Raw genomic sequence first — 25,632 nt, 5'->3', positions numbered from 1 at the left:
CTGGGGTGGCATCTTCCATTACTTCCCCCTCTGCCCTGGGGGAAAGTCTTTGCCACATGATTCCTGGAAAGGCCCTTTGGATTTTTTAAACCATAGTCGCCCACTTCTCTGTTTCCTAGAGTAAAGCCACTGAGGAGTGGAGAAATGTACGCCAATAGCAGAAAGGGTCTTACTGTCTTTTTCACATCTGGCTAAAGTGTCTTTTACCTTGGGAACAAAAAGGGTACATCTGTCAAATGGAGGTTGATGAATGATGCTCTAAATGGCTCTGCATAGTCACACAAGTTCATCCAGGAGTGCCTTCTAATGGCTATGCCTGAACTCACTGTTCTAGTCATCCCTTCAGCTGCATGAGTAATCAGCCTCATGGACGAGTTAGAAATTGCATCAAGGGTTGCTAGCTGAGAGGTAACTTTGTCCTGTACCCCTTCAGCTACTGCTCCTGCGAGGGTATCCAAGAGCTCCTTGACCAGATCTCTCTGTAATCTTGTAAAATGCACCATATAATGCAAGGACCTAAGAGCAAAGGTCATTGAAGCATAAACACACTTCCCAAACCTATCCAAAATCCTAAAATCCTTGTTAGGAGGATGGATAGATGGACTTTCCTCAGCAAGTTCCTTCATCGTGGCTGCTGCTATCACCATGGGGTCAAAAGGTATGCCTTTAGAGCAGTGTGGCTCATTCTTGGAGGCTGATAGGATACAATCAGGCCTCTTGGGGATCAGCTGCATTGAGTCAGGCATCTTCCACACCTGCTGAGCAATCAACTTAATGAGATCATCAGCGGGTGGAGAGATCCAAGAAGTAGAGGGATGAGCACGAAAAGCCTCCAGGTATACCGACTCTTCCAAAGAAGGCTGGAAGGAAGACCAGCCACCCCTCTGTTTCAGAATTTCTAGGATGTCCCCAAAGGAAACATCATCGGGGTGACCTGGAGGAACCTTCCCCTTTATCAAAATCGGTATCTTTGGTGAAAGACTCCTCCAGGGAATCTAAACACTTCTTCTTGCACTTCTTCTTCACAGGTACTTCCTCGGGGGGGGGGGGTGATCCAGGGAAGTGTCAGAAGAGGAAACCACCAAAGTGGGTCTATCCTGGGACTTTTGTGCTCTGTGTCCTGGGGATGAGATGGATGGCAGCTCAGTTCGAGGGGATGTAGAAACTAGTCCCAACAGGGATGGCAAAGACTGTGATTCCCCAATGGACAAAGCCTTCTCCATGATCTAGAAGGCCAGTCCACCCATAGAGGGATGGGAGCCTGGAACTGAAATAGACTCCTTTGGGACCAGGGTCACACCCCGCACCGACGAGACAACCCCTAAAACAGAAGCCTGGGTCAATCCTACAAAGGCTGAGCCACCAAGGGACATGGATGTCTATGAAGTTAAGGAAACTGACCCCTGCACCCTGGACCCAGCCAGAGAGTCTCAACTCCAGGTACCCTCCAGTGCTGAAAGCCTGGAGGAGCTCAAGGTAGTTGTTGGTACTGGAGAAGAGGATGCTACTGGAACCGAGATAGTTGACACCGGGAGTGTCAGAACTGAGGGCTCCAATAACTCAATAGGAGTTGGAGGAGGAGGAGCGGGTGGTGTCATAGGTAGGCTGGTTCTGATGCCAGAGTGGCTTGGAACCAAGGACAATCCCCTTGCCATCAAAAGCTGATCCACCAGTCTCATAATGGCCTCAGAAATACTCTTAATAGATCGAATCGAGGCAGTCAAGGGAGACCGAGGGGGTCTCACTTTGAGGAAGGGGCTTGGTGTCCTGTCCTTAAAAGTGTCAGTAGTCAGTGAATATTTTGTCCTTGGTACCAAAGGCAGCTTTGACTGTTCTGGCACTGAAATCTCTGTGGGTGCCAAGGAATTAGTTGTTGGCTCCAATAATTTTGTAGGTGCCAAGTCAGATATATCTTTCGGTGCCGAAGAGCTCTTTAGCACCGAAGGTCCTTTAGAAACCTGCTTGGATGGTTCCGAGGTACTTGGAAGCAAAGAAGGCCTTTTCTTACTAGTGGGAGTAGAGGATAATGATGAAGTGCTGGCTTCAGTTCTAGACTCAGAAATGGCCTCTTTGAAGTCAAATTTTAAAAGTCCCCTAAGTATCAATTTGTTCTTATGCTCAGTAAGTGTATGTGTAGAGAAACCATGACAAATTGAGCAACTTTCTTGTATATGGACTTTCCCCAAACAATAGAAGAGTATGCCCATCAGAGTTGGGCATTTTACCCTGGCATTTCTGACACCTATTAAATGCAGAAGTGACTTTACAGGATTTAGCTGGAGAAACTTGTTTTTCATCCATAATGCTAACAGTCTCACACACACAGTTTGGCAGAAAAGAACAGAAACAAAGATTTTTTTTTGGAAGAGAATAAGAAGGAAAGGGGTAGGAAATACCAACAATGCTATTTAAGACATACCTTGAAAAGGGTAAGGGATGTACCTAACAATGATGGTACTTGAAGAACTGCCAATGGTAGTATGGAAAGGGGGAAAAATACACACACATGATAAGAAGCTAAAGCGAGAGGAGCAGGTAGACAGTAAGAGAGCTATTAGGAAGAAAAAATCAAACAAAATATTCAAAAGGATTTAAATAGGCAAACAACTTACTTAAGAATAAGCCAAAGCTCAAGAGAAAGGTTGAACGCATCTGACACCTGAAGCAGCAAATGAGGTCCGAGGTAATTTTGAGAGGAGCATTATGGGTAGAGTCTGGCTTGAGAGTTTGGAAGGCGTGAGCTGAAGTAAACATCCGAGTCAGTTTCAAGGCTTGGATCCGAGTCCACAGTCAAGGATTGAGTGAAGATTGACAACATCAGATCATATGTTACCAGTTACCTCTTTCTTCCTCATTCACACCTCCAACATTTGCCATCTACTTGAGGAAAATGCTTTGTAGTCTGCTTGAGGTATAAAAGTATCTATGCAAACACTTCTAGGCAAAAATCCTAATCTTCTAGACCTTGTTGCATATTTGGGAGACATAAATATGTCCTCCCATTATTTCTTTGTGAATTAGATATATAATCTCTCTTCCAAATATTTCTTGATTGATTCCTGTAGTTATCCTGCAATATTCTGTATGCCCTAATAATTATCCCTTTTTAACAGCAGCTTCTGTTCTGTTAGATTCAATTAAAAACTCAATCACTGCATGTCTTTCATGTAGGATTCCCTTATCACCTTCTCTTTGGCTATATTGTAATATCAGTCACTGATAAGGAAGGGAATCAATAACCTGCAATCCAAATGTCTTCGTGCTGTCTTCCCAGTCTATTACCTTTCCTTCTGTAATTATTTGTTCCCAATACATTGTTTCCTTTGCCAGCTTCCTCCAGTAAATTCCACTCCCCTCTTGTCTATTTTCTGCACCCCCAGTTGCAGTCATCCATATCGGCAGAATCTCCTTTCTCCATTCCTGTGTTGGCTTAGTTCTTAGTATACTTTATTCTACTTTAAGAATATAATATTCTGTACGACTGTTTTTCTCCTTAAAGATCTGTCCAAAATCCTATTATTTTCTTATTTCTTGAATTACCCCCTGCATCATCCCTTTCTACTTTGAATTGTAGCTTTCTGTTTGTGTTATGTATAACAGGCTTAATTGTGTAGCTCTGAAACATCCCTGATTCAAATCAGATAATCCTAAACCTCCTTATTCTGTTGGGATGATCAACATATCCCATTTGACTTTTATCCTCTTCCACTCCCAAATAGCAACCTTCAAATCCTTCAACTCTTTATTAATTACTGCCCAAGACTTCTGCTCTGGTTGATACAAATATGTCTGACCTGTGTATAAAACTAACGAGACTAAAAACATGTTTACTACTTTTATCTTTCTATTCATATCCATAGGCAACAGCTTCCAGTTTCTCAGCTTGTATTATCTTTTGCTTAGTCTGTCCCACATATCCTTAGCTACTGTAACTGAATACTTTTCAGTCCATGCTCCTAAATACTTCATTTTATTATGTCCCCATAAATATGGGAATTCCTGGACCAGTTTATGTATAATACATAGTTTATAGCTATAGCCTTTGTTTCATCTTCATTAATTTATATCCTGAAAAAAACACAACTGTCTCAGAATATTCCACAACACTGAGATGTCACTTTCTGGCTCCATCAGTTTCAAAATAATATCTGCAAATAATGCCAACTTTTCTTGAAAACTGTACCAATTTTATCCTTGAAATTCTGAGTCCCTAATTTTCTTTACTAATGGTTCTAAATATAATGCAAATAACAAAGGGGAAAGAGGACACCCCTCCCTGGTTCTGCTGTTCAGACACAATTTATCAGAGAGGAACTCTCCCATCTTGAATTTTGCCTCCAATCCCTCATATACCCTTCTAATTAACCTTATTATTGTATCAAGGAATCCAAATGCTTCCATTGCCCTACTCATAAAATCCCAGCTTTCTCTGCTGAATGCTTTCTCAACATCAAGACCTAACAATAACAGCTATATTTTCTTACATTTTGCTTCCCTCTGAATTATCATTGTTCTATTAATGTTGTCAAATGTTTGCCTGTCCTCCACAAAATCACATTGGTGCATTTATATCAATTTTGGCATCTCCTTTGTCATTCTTTTAGCCATTATAGACATAACTACTTTATAATCATGGTTTAGAATTGAGATGGGCCTATATGAAGCTGGATCAAATGGATCTTTGCCATTTTTAGATATTAAAGCCATCACAACTCTGTTCTAGGATGTTGGTGCCTCCTCTCCTTTTAAAGTACTGTTAAACAAAACTTTCCACTTTTTTTTTACTTTCTTCGCTCCTAACTTCCAAACTTCCACTAGAATACAACGTGTTCCTGAAGACTTTCCTGTAAAGTGGTTATACATCATCATTTTATTTCATATTCTTCTATCTTAAATTATTTGTTGAGACTCATCTACCTCTAATGTTGGCATGTTTAACTCTTCCATAACTATTTCAATTTATACTTTTTCTTAATTTCCCCACTTCTCTATTTTATACAAATTTTCATAAAATTTTCAAAATACCACTAATAACTCTACAGGATCTCTGGCTATTTGTATTAGAATAGACCACCTAAATTTGGCAACAGCCCTTTCTACTTTCTGTTGCCTAAGTCATTGTGCCAAAAGTTTTTATGCTCTGGAGTTATAAAAAAAAAGAAGTTATGTACTCACCATAATGTTTCATGTTTGTTGTCCTTGATCTCGCCTTCCTTCTTGCTCTTTCGGTTGGGAGCTGATCCTTGGCTCTGACTCGAGAGCTTTTTCTGGCTCAAGGCTAGCCCCTATCCCAGCATGCCTAGTGGTAGTTACCCAGATCTTATTTGTGATAACCCAACACTAGACTATGTAAAAAGACAAGAAATATACTCTACTTTATGTATCCAATGACACCTACATATAAAGGTGTGATCCCTCCACAATAGTAAGAGTAGTAGACTGAGACTAACCATAAGGTATGGTATAAAGGAAACCCAGCCAGTATAGCCAATAGAACAAGGGATTCCTCTCTATCCTCCAGGAAGGGGGAAGGAGGGAGGACACAAGAAGGAAAGCGAGATCAAGGACAACAAATATGGAACGTTATGGTGAGTACATAACTTCTTTATGTTATGTTGTCCATATCTCACCTTTATTCTTGCTGTTTGGGACAGCATCCCCAGCACCTAATTCTTGGGTGTCTCACTGGAAAAAAATCTTCAGGACCGTGGAACCAAAGGATGCCCTGTTCCAGGAGGCCACATCTACTTTGTAATGAGTGATAAAGGTATGAGGATTAGCCCATGTAGCTGCTGCACAGATCGAATCGAAAGGCAATCTAGCTTGAAAAGCAATAGAGATAGATAAGGCCCTTGTTGAGTGCCCTTTAATCTTCCCTGGAAGTTTTTGATTACGCAACTCATAGACATATTTTATAGTGTCTGAAAGACACTTTGATAAGGTCACCTTTGAGACCACACAACCTCTTTTATTGTCTGCAAAGGATGTGAACAATTGATCAGATTTTCTAAATAATTTGATCCTGTGTAAATAGAAATGTAACTGCCTATGAACGTCCAATTGATGAAGCTTGTACTCTGCTTTGTTGCCATGATTGGGGAAGAACACAGGAAGCTCTCTGGATTGATTCAAATTGTAGTCAGAACATACCTTGGGTAAGAAGGAGGGGTTGTTTCTGAGAGAAACCCAATCTGTATGTAAAATCAAGTACGGGGACAAATAGATAAGGCTTGTAATTCTGAAACACTTCTAGCTGAGGTAATTACAACCAAGAAAAAGGTCTTCCAAGTCAGAAATTTGAGTAGACAAGAAGCAGATGGTTTGAAGGGAGGAAGAATCAGAGTGTCTAAAACTAAATTTAGATTCCAGGGGGGGGGAGAGGTTCTCTTATCGGACATCTTAATAGAGTAGTACCTCTTAGGAATGCCTTGCATAACCTATGGGACATGATATTGGAACCCATTTTGAAATGGCATCAACTGAACTCGGATAGTAGCTGCAGCTGCTCCTTGGTCAAAGGTTTCAGTAAGAAATTCAATAATCTTTGAAATGGGAGCAGTAAAGGGATCAACCTGATTTTTGGCTGCCCAACAAGAGAACCTCTTCCATTTGTTAGCATAAAGTCTCCTAGTAGTGGGCTTACTTTAGGAAATCAAAATGTGTGGAACTGCTGGAAAAACATTGGGAAGCCTGGCTAAGACTGGAAGTGGAGAAACCAAGCTGTGAGCATGAGAGTTTGAATGGAAGGATGGAGAGCCCCTGACTGACGTCTCAAAAGATCTGGCACTGGGTCCAGGATCCATGGCTCCCCTTGCAGGTGAGGCCAAAGGAATGGGAACCATATCTGACAAGGCCAGTAAGGGGCAATGAGGATTAACTTGCAACCCAATGACCGTGCTTTCTTGAAAAACCTTGGAGATCAGGGGAAAAGGTGGAAACAAAACAGTGTAAGAAACTTCTCTGTGTGGAAGATTTTCAGTCCATATATCTCTAGTTAATCACTGTATATTAATCAGATCAGACAAAAGTAGTAGAAGTAGCGAACTTAAACTCATCTTAAGTCAAAAAAATAAAAATAATAAAAAATATATAATTGTACAGAATTACTAAGTATTTGAAAGTAATCCATGGCAGGCAGTCTGTTTCCAGGCGAAAATCCTTTATTAAGTACACAGAAAAGTGATCCAAGTAAAACAAAAATAGAGTAATAGTTTCCTCACAAGCTTTCTAAATATATATATATATATATATATATATATATATATATATATATATACATATATACATACATACTTTTTATCAGGCAAGGGAGTGTTTTTTGTGCTGTAAGGGTCTATATTATATTTTTGAAAGTTTCAAACATCGACACCAAATCAGTGATGTTTGAAATTTCGAAAATATAATAAAAAAATAAAAAACTATACTTACCTAAATGCTGTAGGCAGGGGGCAAGCCCCCCTGCACCCCCACACCCCACTACTTAAATATTCCTACTCTGAGATCACACTGCACTGAAGTAAAGGGAAAATATTCCCTATGGCAATTTCCATGTTATGTGAGCGACATTTCGGCCAATCGGGTTCGCTCAATACGCGTTTGCCATTTACAATTTTTGATCACGGGATAGGAACCTGTGCTATAAAACAAAGTGTTATTGATACACATGTTAAATTCACATCCCTTCCCCCATCAGTGTGATATTCAAGCTGGTCCTGCCCTACTTAATATAACCCTTATGTACATTAAATAAAATTTATAATGATGTGGTACCTCTTATTTAACCAGATTATTAAGTCTGTGATTTTATCCAAGACAATATACTACATGGACGAAAACAAAAGCGATCTTTGTTAACAATTTGTTAACAATAGGTTATGAAAAGAAAATAGAATATGATTTTTACAATTAATTTTTTACATGCAAAGTGTATATGTATATATTTATAGGGCAGGACCAGCATGAATGTCACACTGATGGGGGAAGGGATGTGAATTTAACATGTGTACCAGTAACACACAGTATTTTTGACTGGAAACAGACTGCCTGCCTTGCTTGGATTACTTTCAAATACTTAGTAATTCTGTACAATTATATATTTATTATTATTATTATTGTTATTTTTACTTAAGACGAGGTTAAGTTCGCTACTTCTTCTACTTTTGTCTGATCTGATTAATATACACTGATTAACTAGAGATATATGGACTGAAAATCTTCCACATAGAGAAGTTTCTTACACTGTTTTGTTTTTGGACCCACTGCACTTGTTTAGTGGGTTGTTTTGAGACTTCAGAGATACCACGGAGATTAATTGTTTTTTTTTTTGGGGAAAAGATGGAAAGGATTTGGGAAGGAGTAAAGCAGTCCCAGGGGCCAATCATGAACAAGTGCGTCCCTGGGTGACTGTCCCGGTGGTGGGACTAGGGCAAAGTAGCTGCTGCATTTGTTGTTGGGGGGGGTGGCAAACCGATAGCAGCATGGCTGGCCCCATTTGTGAAAAATCAAGTCTGCAACTTCCTGCTTCAGGGACCACTTGTGGGGCATCAGGATAGCCTTGCTGAGCTTGTCCGCTATCACGCTGGATTTCCCTGGGATGTGCATTGCAACCAGGAAGTGTTGGGAAGACATCGCCCATTGCCAAACTCGTAGAGCCTCTCGCCACAAGGGATAAGACCTGGTTCCACCCTGTTTGTTGATGTACCATACTACTAACATATTGTCCATTTGAATTGTTATAGTTCCTGTAGGTGGAGAGTTCTGAAGTGCTTGCAACACCAGGAGCACCGCTCTCATCTCCAGTACATTGATGTGTAAGTGGTACTTGTGTTCCTGCCAAGTCCCTTGAACAGTCTGTCCCAGATAATGCCCCCCACCCTATCTGGGAAGCATCTATGGTCATTGTGGCTACAGGCTGGGAGGTAGAAATGGCCTGCCTATTGTCAACATAGGGGAGTGAAGCCACCACTCCAGATCCCTTTTGCAGGAATCTGTGATCAGAATCTGATGTGACATGGGTAAATCCTGGAATGACCATTGTGCAAACAGAAGCCACTGTAGAATTCTCATGTGAAAGCAAGGCATGGGGACCAGAGTGATTGCTGCTGCCATAGAACCCAGCACCTTTAGGACAAATCTTGCTTGAATCCTCTTTCATGTGAACAGCATAACAACTTGGCAATGGATCGTTAATAGTCTTTCTTGAGGCAGCTTTGCTATCATGATCCTTCTGTCTAAATCTGCCCCTATAAAGGTGATATATTGACAAGGCAACAAGGCAGATATTTCATAGTTTGTGGTGATCCCAAGTTGAGAACAAGAGCGGATTGTGTATTCCCTTGCCCTGATTATTTCATGCTCAGTGGGGGCAGTAAGAGCCAGTCATCCAGATATGGAAACACCCGGAATCCTTGACACCTCAGGTGAGCCACAACTACTACCATGCATTTGGTGAACAGCCTGGGGGTTGTGGTGAGACCAAAGGGCAGAGATCTGAACTGATAGTGACTGGCTCCCAGGCAGAAGTGTAGACATCTCCTTGACCATTTGTCCATTTTTATATGGTAGTACGCATCCTGGAGATCGATGGAGCACATCCAATTGTCCTGTCCGAGAAAGGGAAGAATGAACTGCAGTGTTACCATCCGGAACTTTGTTTTCTTGACTGACTTGTTCAGCCTGCTGAGATCCAAGATGGGTCTCCAGTCCCCTGTTTTCTTTGGAACTAAAAAGAACCTTGAGTAAGTTCTGGATCCGATTTGGTCTGTGGGGACTTCCTGGATGACTCTTTTTGTTAGCAACCTTTGAACCTCTAGGTTTGCTTGATCCCAAAGACTGGGTGGAACATCTGGGATAGAGTATTATCTTTGTGACAAGAAATGTAGTGAGAAGGGGGATATTGTAATCTCCAGATATTATGGATAGTACCCACGTATCTTCTGCCAGGCTTTTGGGTACATGGATAATCTCCCCCCGACTGTCTCTGGAGTTGGACAGTTGGGCCTCCCTTCAGGAGCACTGGAAGGGCCTACCAGAGAAAGTATCTCTGTCGCCCTGGTTCTGTGGACCCCCCCCCCCCCGCCGCGAGGTCAGCATCATCCATTGTTATTTTCCTGTGTCCCTGGGGGGAAAATTCTCCACGTGTGTCAGGCGAGGCTCTCTGGGATTTCCGGAACCACATTTTCCTACTCTTTTGGCCCTTAGAAAAGGGCCTAGATGGAGCAGAAAAATGTACTCCCGCGGCAGAGAGAGAGTTTTGCCATCCTGTTCACACCTGGTGAGAGTCTTTTTTACTTGAGGCACAAACAGGGATGAGCCGTCAAAGGGGGCATTTGTAATCGAAGACTTGAAGGGCTCCGCAAAATGACAAAGGCACATCCAGGAGTGTCTGCATAAGGCCACCCCTGTGCCTGCCACCCTGCTCGTCCCATTGGCTGCATAAGAAATGAGCCGCATGGAGGAGTTAACCACTGAAGTCAAGGTCGCAAGCTGAGAAGCCACCTTATCCAAGGCTCCCGCACCTGTAGGATCCTGTAAGGTATCTCATAACTCCTTGAAGAGGTCCCTTTGAAGACTTGTAAAGTGGGACAAATAGTTCAGTGACCTGAGTGTAAAGGTCGCTGAAGAAAACATATACTTCCTGTATCTGTCCATCGTATGAGACTCTTTATTTGGCAGATGGACAGATGAAGAAGTTTCCACTAATTCCTTCTTGGTGGCTGCTACCACCACCATAGCATCAATGGGAACACCTTTAGATAAGAAGAGCCTGTCTTCGGAGGCTGTAATGAATTTATTGGACCTCCGCAGAACTGGTTCCATCGTGTCTGGAGAGCTTCAAGCCTTCCGACTCACTACATGCAATAGTGGGTCAAAAGGAGGACACACCCAAGAGGTGGAGGATCAGGAACCGAATGCATCCAGGTACACTGACTCATCTTTAGAAGGGGACTTCCAGTCACCCCTCTGTCTAAGGATTTCTAAAATGTCTGAAAAAGAGACATCTTCAGAGGGGGACCATGGGGACCTTTCTGAGTCATACAAGTCTGTGTCTGATGTCAATGACTCAAGGAAGTCCACATGCTTCCTCTTGCAAGTCCTCTTCAGAGGGACCTCCTCTGAGGGATGCTCAGGGGAGGTTTCAGATGAGGTGGATTCACCCAATGGGGCATCCTGGAGCATGGGCTCCCTATGCTTGGGGCGGATGGGAGGCTCAGAGGTGGAGGTGGTACCAATAGCAAAGGGGACAATGGAGCCAAGTTTGGAGCTCTCTCAGCAGACAGCACACTTCTCATCACATCAAAGACATCACAGTCCCAACCCAAAAGAATCTCTGGCTCTGAAGAAGCAGGAGACTTCCTCTGAACAGAGGGTGGCGGCTCTGAGGCCAATGTAGGAGCCGAGCTGACCTACGCAGAAGCTCTGAGAGGGAGAGTAGGGTCGGACAAGTGTCCAAAGCCGCTCCCCCCAAGCCAATGAGGGAGTGTCAGCCCCAAGATCCCTTGATAGAAGGGGGTATTGAGGAGATAAGAGCAGTAGTTGGAACCGAAAGACCAGAGGAAGTTACTGGAACCAACGGTTCCACCACTACAACTTCTATACACTCCAGCTCCAAACTCAGATGAGTCAGAGGAGGAATCGGGACAGGTGTTGTTTGGGCTGTCAGCACCATTTCTGTCTGGGATTGGCCCGAAAGTATTTTGGCTAATGCTAGTGTCCTAAGCAGCCTCTTTACCGCCCTCTCCATGTCATCATCCAAAAGACTCTTTGATGACTGAGAGGAATGGGTTGAAGACCGGTGACTGCCCACCACAGATTGTAGTAATGGAGACTGTGGAGCAGACCTCACCGGTTCCAAGGCAAGAGACCTGGAACATTTATAGGACCTTACTGCCTCCAAAAACACAGATGGAGCCGTAGGTGAAGATGTCTTGTCGGAACTGAAAGTCGGGTCGAACTTAGCTTGTGGCTTATCCTTGTCCTTAGACGGTTCCAAACTCGGAGCCAAAGAGGATGAAGGCTTGACTTTATCTGATTTTTTAGCTGGCTGAGTCCTCTCCATGGCCACATCAAAGGGGCTCTTCAGCAAACCTCTCAAGATTGGCTTGTTTCTTCTCTCCTGCAAGACTCGTGAACTAAAGGCATGGCAGATAGAGCACGAGTCCTGCAGGTGAAGAAGTCTTAAACAATATAAGCAACTCGTGTGCCCATCCGGAAGGGACATCTTTTGGCAGCACAGGTCACATTTCTTAAAACCCAAAGGTTTTGAATCCTTGGTAGAATCCTTAGACATAATAACAAACAGCACTACGTTTAAGGCTAAAAACTGATAATAACAAGACTATGTAATAACACTATTTGCAATAACACTATAAAGCGCACTAGATAAAGAGAATAAAACTATGGTAGTAACAGAAAAAAATATCTTTTTTTTTTTTTTTTAAACAAAGAGGGAAAAAGAGACGGGGGAGAGCCTCTAAGTTAAACGGTGAACTCCCCACCTAAGGAGAGCCTCTAACTCAAACGGCAACTCCCTAAAAGTTAAAGGAAAGGCAAGAAGGAAAAGATGAACCCTCTAATTTAAATGGGTTTGAAGGAGAGGAAAGGCCTGAGAGAAAAAAGTTAATTTACACAAAAAAACCAAGTCACTCAGATGAGATAAGGATAGATAGAAATGCTAAGTTAACAAATTAACTAAGCTAAACTAGAAATATTTGCTCAAAAATATTATAAGAGAAAGAGCACTTAGCCTGAGCCAGTATCAGCAATCTCAATGCTGCAAGTGGCAAACGAGATCTGGGTAACTACTGCTAGGCATGCTGGGATAGGCACTACCTCGAGCCAGTAAAAACTCTTGAGCTATAGTATAGGGCCGTGTTGGAGCCTAGGATCAGCTCCGAACCCAAACAGCAAGAATGAAGGCGAGGTATGGACAACATAACATGAGTTGTGTAACAACAATCATTCTAAACTCATGCATACTATCCAAGTACTCCCTTATTTTCTCTTTACCACTCTACCATTGTGCCTGCTCTTGTTCTGTGATATTTCCCTTATTTTGCAATACTTTAACCTTTGTCAGCACCTCTAAATAATTCTTATTTCTTCTTAACCAAATCTCTCTCTCTTTTATTTCTACCCTATTTTTAAACTCAATATTTATTTTACCCCTCTCACTAGCTATACCTTCTGGAGTAATTTCTGTCTTCCCTAATAACTCCTGGATAAATTCCACTACTATTCCTTAAATTCTTTTCTTTTTAACAGGTAGGTGAGAAGGTGCCTTCATTACCATGCATTTTTATCTTAGTAATTATTGGTGCATGATCTGAAATAGTTATTGAATGTGTATCAATGTTCTCAACTAAATGGACATGTTGCTATGAAATATAATTAAGCAATAACTGACGTGATGTGGTATATTGAAGATTTACCCATGGAGAGAGTGGTTTTTCACCCTCATGATTAAATAAAGCCAACCGTGGGCAAATTTCAATACACCATAACCACGGAGTCAGTTATTGCTATTATACAAAGACATTATTTAAGAAAAAAAACTTACTTTTCTTAAATAATGTCTTTGTATAATGACACATTACTGTTCTTCCACTGGTGGTGGCATACTGCTTCCTTGTGTTGATGTGCTGCGCATGCATATGGGACTTGCATTCCTACGCATACCCAGTACATCAATGCTTTCAAACGGAAGCAACGGAGAAAAGAAAGTCTCTGTTGCTCCATTTTTTGTTTTTATTTATTAAAAAAAAAAAAAGGTTTTGGGCACTTTATACCAATGGAAAAAAGTCTGGGCAACCAGACCTTTTTCCCTTGATATATTGTGGGATTTACAATGGGCATGCTGGCCAATCAGAGTGCACATTTTGAAATATTAATAAGAGGTCATTGCATCATTTCTATCAAGTCTAGCTCAGTTATTGTACTTTAGGTACTTTAAATAATAGATGAACTTTGAATCATAAATCATTAAATAGATAAGTGTTTTAATTAGTTAATTGTTCCCTGTTTTTTGTCTCTCTCTTGCTATATATATATATATATATATATATATATATATATACACATACATATATGAATTTAAGTGTATGTTCTTTATCATACTGATGAGCTTGATGCCCAAAAGCTTTATACATTATATTAGTTTTTTATCCTATTTTTTGGTGGCTGGATCGCCTTTTTGCCTTTTGTGTACTTTAGGGAATAATATTTAAATTCTGAGTTCCTGCTACTGAATTCATGTCTTTCATACTAAATATTTTCGTAGATTTCTTCAGAAATCTACCCTCTTTTATTATATATTCCCTTCTAGACCCCCCCCCCCCAATACATTCTCATTGCTGGAAATCAAATTCTAATCCCCACCTATTAGTAATGCTCTCTGCTGAAACTTGATTATTTCTTCAAAAACATTTTAAGCTCAAAAATAGTTTTAGGTGGAATATAAATACATGCCAGTGTAATCCTCATTCCTTGGCACTAGACCCTGTTTACTACAAATACTGATGAAGAGTCTGATGCTCAAAAGCTTTGTACATTACATTAGTTTTTTATCCTATTGTTGGTGGTCTGCTCTCCTTTTTGCCTTTTTGTACTTTAGAGAATATTTAAATTCTGCATTCATGCTACTGAATTCAAGTCTTTCATACAAAATATTTTCATAAATTTCTCCAGAAAACCTAGTCTCTTTTGTTATATATTCCCTTCCAGACCTCTCCAGATACATTCTCATTGCTGCAAATAAAATTCCAATCCCCACCTATAAGTAATGTTCCCTGCTGAAAGTTGATTATTTCTTCCAAAATTTTTAAGCTCCAAAGTAGGAGTTTTGGGTGGAATATAAATACATGCCAGTGTAATCCTCATCCTTGCCAGTGAGCTGTTATTACTACAAAGCTGCCATTATTATCTTTTTTCCTGTTACATCACTACTGGTGGTCTTCTGATGATAAATATAAGTACTCCTTTTTTCCTTTGTCCCTGATATTCTGCAGAATATCCATCCTGAAATTCTCAAATTTCCATGCTTAGTTCTTTTCAAATATATCTCCTGCAGCATTGCTATTTGCACTCTGCATTTCTTAATGTAATTAAGTATTCTTTCCATTCTGTCTATACATGTGAGACAACTAACATACCAAGGTAATATGGCAAGAATCACCATTATTGTGAAAAGTTATTCACACCTGTTATATACTGCAGCTTTTTAAATATCTAATTCCAACTTTTATGATACATACACCCATCAGTGTTTGGCAGGTTAACCCTGTATACATTTTTTTCTTAACAACATTGTAACCTATGTCACATTTTACAAGACTTTTTGTTTTAATAAAAATCCTCAAACAAGAAACCAAACACACCCCAATAATCTATTAACTTAATGCAAGCACACATAACTATGCACATTTTCAAATAATGAAGTTTAACCCTCCTAATAGGAACATTTGTGCCATATAGATAGATGCTAACACAACTCGCAGTTAACCTGAAATTGAGGTTATCCATGCTAAGAAGCATGTCATTGTATGTGCTTCTACTGATACTCGTCTTCTCTGTTCTTTTTTTATCTTGATTAGCCCTCCCTCAGATGTAAAAACTACTTGCATAATTTCAGAAATTATTAACTTAGCAATGAAGAAACCAGTGTTCTGTCTTTTTTTGCTCTATCAACAGCCTTCCTCCATGGAAAAGTAAGAGAAAAAAATAAATGAAATTCTCTGTTGTAGTCTGAAAGACAAAGTGAAACTTTACTGCTAAAGAAAAAACTTTCCATTGTATTTGGTGTTCTCATATTTACTTGCTTCCACTTAAAATTTATTACACTAAGCTAAGGGTATTAATCCAGACATAAACGTATGCAGAAGTAAAAGAAAACATATCATCTCTACATATATTATGATATGTGTACCTTTACACCCATCCCAACAAGTCAGGATTACAGCCTAACAAACATTTTGTCTGGCTTTTCTTCTCTTTTTGCACTGTAATGCCTACATTTCTTAATTCCAAAAAAGAAGGGAGAGAAGAGTACAGAAAGGAAAAAAGGCATCTGTTTACTTGTATAACTTTATCGCATACAAGAATTAAAAATGCTTTACTATAAAACATGCAATTTATATTGTGAAAAGTTTCACAGAAATACTGTTAAGAAAAAAATGTTTTACTTAGAGTTAACTTTTTCCTTCCTCCTCCCTCCCCTCAGATTATTTCCAAACATTAATGACATGAAGTGAGGCTGTTGTCACCTCACAGTAAGACGCTGTCCGGTTCGATTCTCAGCTAGGGCGTCTTCTGCTTGGAGACATGCGTGAATGGGCGTACCTTCGTTGAAGGTTGTGCATCAGGGCTGGTAACTCGGCATGTAAAAATCAACTACCAATCATTAGCGAACCGGAGTTCCGCTGTGGCGACCCCTAACCGGGAAAAGCCGAAAGACACAACAACAGCAAATGACATGAAGTGAAGCAAGTTTCTTTCAGTTCCTAAGTTTAGCAAAGTCAGCAAAAGTCCACTATTTTTCGCAGATGTAATTGATGCTTTTCAGTCGCACATTTGTTCACTAATTTCCATATTGCAAGTCTTCTTCCTGTTCATCTCCATCGCCCAAATCCAGATTGCGGTTCAGTTCCACAGTGCACCCAGTTTTTCTGGTCGACTTCTGTGCTTTTCTTGGTCTTTCAAGCATTTTTGTTTGGAACAGTAGAGAAGGTTTCACTTGCAAAGTCTCTCCATGTGCTTTGTTATCAGAAGAATGAGAAGCAGAGTCCCCTTCTGCTTGATGACTCATTTTTTGTTGGACAAACTTTTGCATTTCCTCCTTAGCCTGTTCTGCATCAAAGAATGACTGATCATACAGGAAAAAAATATTCTGAAGACACCTGCATACAGCAGCTTGAATCTCACACCTGCTTCCCAACATTCCCTGATTACTGGAATAAATTTTGTGCCTGTTGTAATGAATAATCATTTTCCACAAACACTCTACTGTCTCCAGCTTTTACTATTTTTCCCTTTGGCCACAATTTTGTCAAGATCAACTCTTTCTGCTGGTAGGGTTGCATCTTTACTAATAAAGGTAATGGCTGCTTTCTTATGGCCATATTTACAGCATACACACAGTGTTGTTGTTGTTGTTGTGTCTTTCGGCTTTTCCCGGTTAGGGGTTGCCACAGCGGAACTCCGGTCATCTAATGATTGGCATTGATTTTACGTGCCGAGTTGTTAGCCCTGACGCACAACCTTCAATGAAGGTACGCCCATTCACGCATGCCTCTACACAGAAGACGCTCTAGCTGAGAATTGAACCGGACAGCGTCTTACTGGTGAGGTGACAATGCTACCGCAGCACCACCTTTTCAATTAACAGTTCCTAATATGGAATACCAGTTCAGTTGCTTATTTCTGCATTCATAAAATTAATGAAGTCTGTTTCTTCTAGTTTCTCTGGTACAACAGAAAATCTCAGATTTTCCCCATGTGCTCTGTCATCTAACTCTACCATTTTTGGAAACATTTCTTCTTGATCCGTCTCATACTCAGCCAGGCTTTTCTTCATTTCAACCTCTGATTTTTGCAATTTTATCAGCTCATCTGAATATCTGTTTAAAACATCATGGAAGAAGACCCAACCCTTTCATCATTTGAGTCAATATACTCCTTCAGTGTTTCATTTATTTTAATTATCTCTGAGCATGTTTAACATATTTTTGCTCTAGATTACTGGAAGCCATGTCTTGCACCAAAGCTGGAGCTCAAACTGCATTTTGCTGAACAGCTGCAAGATTCTTCCCAGTTAGTCTTTTCTGTTCATCTTTTCTCATTGATTTTCTTTCAGGCTCCATTAGTTTCTTCTTTGCAGCCATCCAGGCCAGTGTATCTACTAAACAGCGACTGACTTTTACTCAAATTGACAGTATCTCTCCTGCATTTTCTCAGTTTCTCTTTTCACACTTGTAGAAATGAAGTAGATCATTGTGCAGCCATCTTGGAAAGCCCTCAGTTAACAAATCTTGATGTAGAACACCAGTCTAGTTGCTTATTAGTGCTTCCATAAAATGAATCCACTCTGTTTCTTCCAATGGCTCTAATGCAGTAGAAAAATCTAATTTTTTTTGGCTTGTTTTCTCTTCAACTCTACATTTTTTTGAAACAGCTTTTCATGAGAAGCTCATACTCAGCCAGCCTTTTCTTCATTTCACCCTCTAATTTTTGCAGTTTTATCATTTTATTTGAATAGCTAGCACTAGTTGATTTCTTTACTTTTATCTAGAATGGAAGCTGCTGTTAAAAAAGGGATAATTTATAGGGCGTGTAAAATATTGCACGATAACTATAGGACTCAATTACAGGAGGTCAGAAAAGATTGGAAAGAGAGATTAAATAAGGTAGTTTCTATTTTCCAGCCTTCTGTTATTTGAATTGATATATTCTTTCAATGTTTAATTTGTTTTAACTCTGAGTACATTTGATTTATTTTCACTGTAAATTAATGGAACCCATCTCGTGTAACAACGATGAAGAACTGCTTTTTGCTGAACAGCTATAGTCCCAGATAGTGTTTTCTTTTCATGTTTTCTAGTTGATTTTTCTTTCAGTTCTCTATTTTTTTCTTAGTGCACTTACTAGTCCGCAACAGAATTTTACCCCAAATAATTTCACTGGCTTCCTTTTCATACTAGGAGAGCTGAAACCAAGCTTTTGATCAGTGTGTAGCCATCTTGAAAGTCAAAAAATTTTGAATACCCTTGGTGCAGTTAGGAGTTCAAATGATAAAACAGAAAACTGATAATATTATTGTCTGTCTTACATTAAGAAACACATGCACTGCTCACCAAGAGTAATGTAATGAAATAAGTCTTTTAGATCCAACTTTACCATAAAAGCTACAGGAGGTATCAGATGTACAAGGTAATAAAGTGATAACATATTGAACTTTGGAATATTGACAAAAAAAGTTTTATCCCAGAAAGACCCAATACTAGCCTCTAGGATCCTTATAGTTTGTGAACTTGAACAATTCTTGAAAATTAATCTGTGCCTAGGAGATTGAGAGGCAGTGGTTCTATAATTTCCTGAGACAGCAGTTTGTGTAGATTGGGAAGAAATAGAGGAATCTATTTCTCTGGGCAAGCAGGGATCCCCTTGAAATTAGGGAGGGATTCCCAGTGCCAATATATCCCCTTGGGTTACATTCAGATCCCAAATTTTGAAGCAGTCTGATACCAACAGGAAAAATGAAGTCTCATAGGGACATTGGAAGGCTGCGAAGGTGGGAGGGCAGCCTGAATAGGTGGATATTCATGTTGAATGGGATGACTGTCATTGAATTTTAGTGGCCTTTCTTTTCTTTTCTGAGATTCCTTTCTGTTGTTTTTAAACTGCTTATTGGAGATAAGGTAAAAGAAAAACAATTGTTTGATATTAAAAAGGAGGATTGAAAAGTCTGAGTCACTCCTTGAATTATTTTTCTCATGTCATCATACTTTCATCTGCAGAAGGGCCAGACATACTCTATTTAGCTAAGGATGAATTTAAAATATCAGAAATCACATAATCATGAAGATTTTGAGAAGGAAACCAAGTAATCTCCTCAAAACGTATACAGAAGCAGCAGTGCTGGAGGGAGAGTCAGCACCATCTTAAGCACATTTTAAAGTATGCTTTGTCACCTGATAAACAGCTGTCATAGAAGCATTTAATGAATTATTTAACTCAGAAGATGGAAGTATAACCAATAAATTCTTCATGTTCTAAAAACACACAAACAAAAGCTTTAACAAATGAGCTTTACTGTTTAAAATCCTGAGTTCAGATACTAGAAGAGTGCATTTTCTTTCATAACTTATCCATTGCTTTTCCATCATTGTCAGAAGGAATGAGGTTATCAGCAGTAACCTGTTTAGCAGCAGCATATTTAGGAAGACATACTCATATGTCTGGAGCACCTTTTATAACTTGCTAGACCTCTTGGGAACAGGAGGCTAACCATCAGGTAAGCTGGAACCAATGTGAAAACCACTGGCAATACAGTAGGAACAGAAGCCTTACACATCTGTAACTGTAAGAAATCAGAATACATTTCTGTGCCATAGGAGTCTCATTTTGTTTATACTGAAAAAACATCATTCATGTTAGATAAAGTATCAGTGAAAGAAATCTAACCAGGGAAACCTGATGTTATACTTTCCTCAGAATGTTCAAACAGAGAAGAAATTCCTGAGCTACAACCTTCCTCCTGCAATGCTTGCTCTTCTAACTAGAAAATCCTGTCAGAATGAGATGGGAACACTTTTCCTTTTCTTGCCTGAAGATCCAGAAGGCAAAGAAAAGGCAGAAATAAGTTCCTTAGCAAATCTCAGTAAATCTGATATGTTAATGGAAATAGAAACAGGAAACTGGAAGTTTTCCCTTTCTAAACACACGCGCCTTAAAAATGTATGATCCTTAGGTACTTTGGACCCAGCTCTCACATTCCTATCCTGGCCAAATGAAGACCCTTCCCCTTCCTCTGACACCAACAATAGTGTCTCTCCCTTGCCCACAAAGGGCACAGAGGATGTGGCTATCTCCTGGTCTTTGTTGTCTTGTAAGGATAAACCAAGAGGACTGGGGAAAATGCTAGATGGCTTGAGGAACAAGGGTCCACAGCAGAGTCACCCACAAGCAAAAGACTCCCTAAGTCTATTCTTCTCCATACAGGGAAAGGTGCAACCATAGAGACAGAAGGCTGCTCCATCAGTAAGGTGAGGAAGAAATGAGAAAAGTGTGTAGTGGACTCTTTGCAAATTGGTACAGTGACTGGAATAGTAATAGTAGTTCTGAGTTAAGTAAACCACTGACAGTTTTCCATAAGCAAAATATATTGTCCCAAAACATAAAAGTTCAAAAGCTGAATACATTTTTGACCAAATAAAAACTTTTTCTCATATAAAGTTTACACAAGCAGCAACATAACTCAATTTAAGTAACAGAAAGTACACTGAGAACTAAGCCAACACCTGAAGGGAGAAAGGAGATTCTCCCAATAGGGATGACTGCAATTAGGGGTACAGAGAGTAGACAAGAGGGGGCTGGAGTTTACTGGAAGAAGGTAGTGAAGGAACCAATGTATTGGGAACAAATAATTATAGAAGGAAAAGTAATAGAATGGGAAGAGGCCAAGAAGACATTTAGACTGCAGGCTACAGATTGCCTTCCATATCAGGGATTGATAGAGTACAGGCAAAGGCAAAGAGATAGGGGAATCCTAAGTGAAAAATCTAGAGCTGAAGCTGCTGTTAAAGAAGTGATAATTAGTAGGGCATATAAAAATATTGCACAATAACTATAGGAGTCAATCTGAGAAAGTCAGAAGAGATTAAGAAATTAGATAAGCACTTCACGTGGAAACAAACGGAGGATATATGTATGGCTCCCAAATATGAAACAAAGTCTGGAAGATTTAGGATTTTTGTCTGGAAGTGTTTGTATAGGCAGTTGTATACTCCAGAGTATTTTTCCTCATTTAGATGGCAAACACTGGAGGTGTAACAGGGAAGAAACAGGTAATTAGGAACATATGTTTTGGGAATGTAATGAGTTGGCAGAGTTTAAAATGCACTGCAATGTACTCTGTCAGGAATACTGGGTAAGCAACTAAGGAATTTATTTTCTGAGTTGGGATACAGGATCTGAATTTCCTAGACATAGTAAGGCCTTGTTTAATTCTGGTGGCTCCCAAAAACGCAATAACTAGTACATGGAAATCACAGTCTAAACCAACCATACTTGAAGAAATGAATATTGTAACACAGATACAAAAACATGAAGCGAGATCTTTAGAAGTAAATTACATAGCAAAAATGAAAATTGTGTGAACAATACATGCAGAAAAAATGTTATGAACAAGGATATAGAACAAGATATGCGTTGTATAATGTTCTTAAATGTGAACTTGTTAGTATGGTTTGATTACTTTTATACAAATATAAGTTTGCCTATGTCACAAGTGATAACTTAATAAAGTTTTTTTTTTTTTAAATATAACTCTCTTCAAATATGTAAAGGCATTCCAAATCCATTTGTTTCATGGCAAAAGTTCCATTTTCTGACAGAAAAAAAACAAGTTTTCCTCATAAACTAAGTGTAACATAGGAAGGCTTTCCCAATAGGGACTTATTTCCCCAATCTCTTGCAGGATTGTTAGCTGACTGACAGATTCATTGGGCCCACTGAAGAAGCTCTCAGCAGCACAAAAGCATGGAAAGTTTTGGTGCTCTGACTGCCTTTTATACAGAGTTCTGTGTGGGCTTCTGGCAGTATGGTATGTACTGATAATCTACTGTTGTGGTAAGTTTACTTACACAACTGTACTATGTTCATTATTACATCACTGTTGTGACAGCCTAAGCTATATGGGCTGATTACCAAAGCTTAGAAAGAAAGGTAGGAGGAGGAAGAAGGGTAAGAGTCCTATAGTCCCTGGAGAATAGCCCTAGGAAAACCTGCTCTGGATATAGAAAAGGAATCTAATTTGTAATGCTTTGAAAAATATGCATAGATGATGAAGTTGCTGCTGTGTCTAGTATATTTCTGCTGGGTCATGGCCATCTGAAAGTGAATTGTTATGATGAGAATAACCAAAAAAAAAAAAAAAAAAGCATGAATCAACCATTTAGAAATGCTCTGTTTTAATACTCATTGTCCCTTTTTCTTACCTTCATGAGAAATAAACAGTTAATCAGAACTCCTGAATGATTTAGACTTGTCAATGAAATATTTGAGTTGACAGTGGGCATCTAGAGTGCGTACAATTCTTTTTTCCTCTTTTTTTTTTTTTTTTTGGTTCTGGAAGGAAAACGAGATGACTAGCCTGGCAAATTAGGCACAAGTTAATGATTTGTTCTCACAGCTACCCTCTCCTTTTGAAAAAAGAAACAAGACTGACTTACCAAAAGAGCTTGTAACTCAGATGCTCTTCTTGCAAAGCTCAGAACAGTGAGTTATACTGTTTCCAAGTTTTCAGGTTAAGAACAACATTATGAGGTGGTTCAAACTGAAAAACAGTAAGATTCTCCAAAATAAAGTTAAGATCCCATGAAGGAGCCACCTGTCTTCTAGGCAGCCATATGGTAAACTCCTTTCAAAAACTGTTTGGCTTGAAGCTGGGTAGAAAGGGGAACCTATGGGAAGACAAGCAGAGAAAGGAGAATCTTTATAGAAGAGTAAGACAGGTAAGAGGATTATAACAACACAAATATTGTGGAGCCGGGTGTGTCTGGGCTTGAAAAGGATCCTGGTTCATACTTTGGCACCAACTAGAAAATATTTTCCACTTAACCTATATATGATTTTCTAGTAGCATGTTTCTTAGCTTCCTTTAATATTGGCTGAACATTCTCATAAAACATGTGCCTAAAAGGTATTAAGATTCTATTATCCAGGTAGTTAACTGTGGAAACTGAATGTGGGATGTATCAAACAACCCCTGTCATGTGTAAAAATTGCTCTTAGATATTTTCAAAAGAAGGGAGAACTACTGTTGCCTGAGCAAAATAGGGGTTTCCACAAGTATCATGTCCTTCTGAATCTTTACAAGAATACTAGCTATCACAAGAAAGGGTAGAAAGGCATACAAGATCAGTGAAAAGGAATCTATCTTTCAGGCATTTGTGCAAGGAGTCCTGGAGCAGAATGTCTGTCTGTTGTGAAGGGAAGCAAACAGATCTATTTAAGGAGTTACCCCACAGTTGGATCAATTCCTGGAAGACCCTGGGTTCATCTACCATTCATAAACGTCTGTCCTGGTCCTGCTTTATCTGGCTGCAACAATATTCTGCTCTGATGGAATGTAAGTCGCCTGTAGCAATAGAATGCATTGAGTTGCTAGGCCCCAGGTTACCATAGATAGCCTGCAAATTGGGGATGATTGGTTTCCCCTTCTTTGTTTGTGTACCACATCACTGTGGTATTCCACATTGCCAGTGTGACTCTGAGGAAGTCACTTAACCAGATACCACTGGTCAGTGCTCTACCCAAGAAAACAAATAAAATAAATAAATATGCATTGCCTGTGATTACTAGTAGAGAGCTTGGAATCAAAAGATGATTTAGAGGTTTTAGTGCATTTATTAGAGCCATCGATTATGTGTTTCAGTCTGTCCTGTTTTTTCCCCATATCCTAAATTTCACCCCCTTGGAAACAGATCCTCAAGCAAAGTCTGTGGCATCTGTGGTCACAGACAGAGTAAGGTCTGGAAGGGAGAAGGAGAGACTTGGGTTGATAGATAACTGGATCATCTACCAAAGTAAGTCTCTTTGCACAAATCTCAATACTAGAATCTGAAACAATACGGTGTTTTTAGTGCTGGATCCAAACAGATTTGAGGAACCATTGAATTTTCTTTATGTGAAGTCTGACCAAAGGAATTAATGAGAATTGTATAAACCATGAAACCCAAAATCCTGAGTTATTCCCTAGCAAATGTCAGAGAATGGTTACAGAATAATAGAAAGTGTTCTCTATAAAATTTTCCTTTGTCCTGAGGAAGAAAAGCCATCATGAGAAATGTATCGGGAAGACATACCAGAAACACTGTCCTGTGAGGTGGATTTATCTATGTTTACTTGAAACCCCAGACTGAGGAAAACGTATCTTACCCAAACCAGAGATTCTTGAAAAGTTGTAAAAGAGTCTGCAAAAATAAGGCAGTCTAAATATGTTATAATGTAAATGCTATGGAACTTGCAATGGGTTATTACAGGTCCAGGCAGTTTGTAAACACACCTAGAGCTGTAGAAAAAACAGAGTGTAAGGCAGAGAATCAAAAATCAAAACCAGACACAGAAAATACTAAAAAGTCTGATGATAAGCATCTTTTAAATATAGGGTTACCACAAAACTGAAAAGTGGAATGAAAGTTAACAAAGCCCGTAGACAGGGCATTTTGCATTTTAGGATTTTGATGCAAAGGTTTAGAAAAGAAAGGTCTAGGTCAGGTCTCCAGTTTCCCTTTTTCTTTGTCACCAGAAAGATTCCTGAATACAATCCTTTCCCTGTTTAATCTGGGGGAACAGTTTCTATGACCCCTTGAGACATCTTTAGCTGCAGTATAGGAGGAAATAGGGAAGTTTGACTGTAGAGATGAGGTGGAATCTCCTGTAAAAGAAGACTTTCCACAGCCTGTTGCAGACTTTTTGAAGGATTCTCAGAACCCACGTCTGAAGTTATCTGGTACCACAGAGGCAAGTGGAGATTTAGACTTTGGTACAGTTTTAATAAAATACAGCGGTGGGAAGGGAGTAAAACACGATGAGGCATACAATAATTCTGGATTTTTAAAACATTTTTGGGAGAATGCTCCCTTATCTTCTAAACCACCCTTACATTGCTTTCTGAAAATCTGTTTGTCTGTATCTTGCTGAGACTGTAAATTTGGTTTTGTATAAAAGGATCTTGAACTGAAAAGAAAGTTCCTGTTATGTATTAGCATGGAGGGTTGAAAAATCTCAGTGATCCCCTGAAGTAATTTTATGGATCTCAGCTTTGACATCCACTGCTAAATTCTGGGAACATAGCCAGGCAAACCTTCTTATCACCAATTAAGCAAAAACACCGGAGAATTTCTGCCAACCAAAACA

Source organism: Protopterus annectens, chromosome 3.part0 (genome assembly GCF_019279795.1).
Source record: "Protopterus annectens isolate FY-2018-M chromosome 3.part0, PAN1.0, whole genome shotgun sequence".
Lineage (NCBI taxonomy): Eukaryota > Metazoa > Chordata > Ceratodontiformes > Protopteridae > Protopterus > Protopterus annectens.
This window is presented reverse-complemented; position numbering follows the sequence as displayed.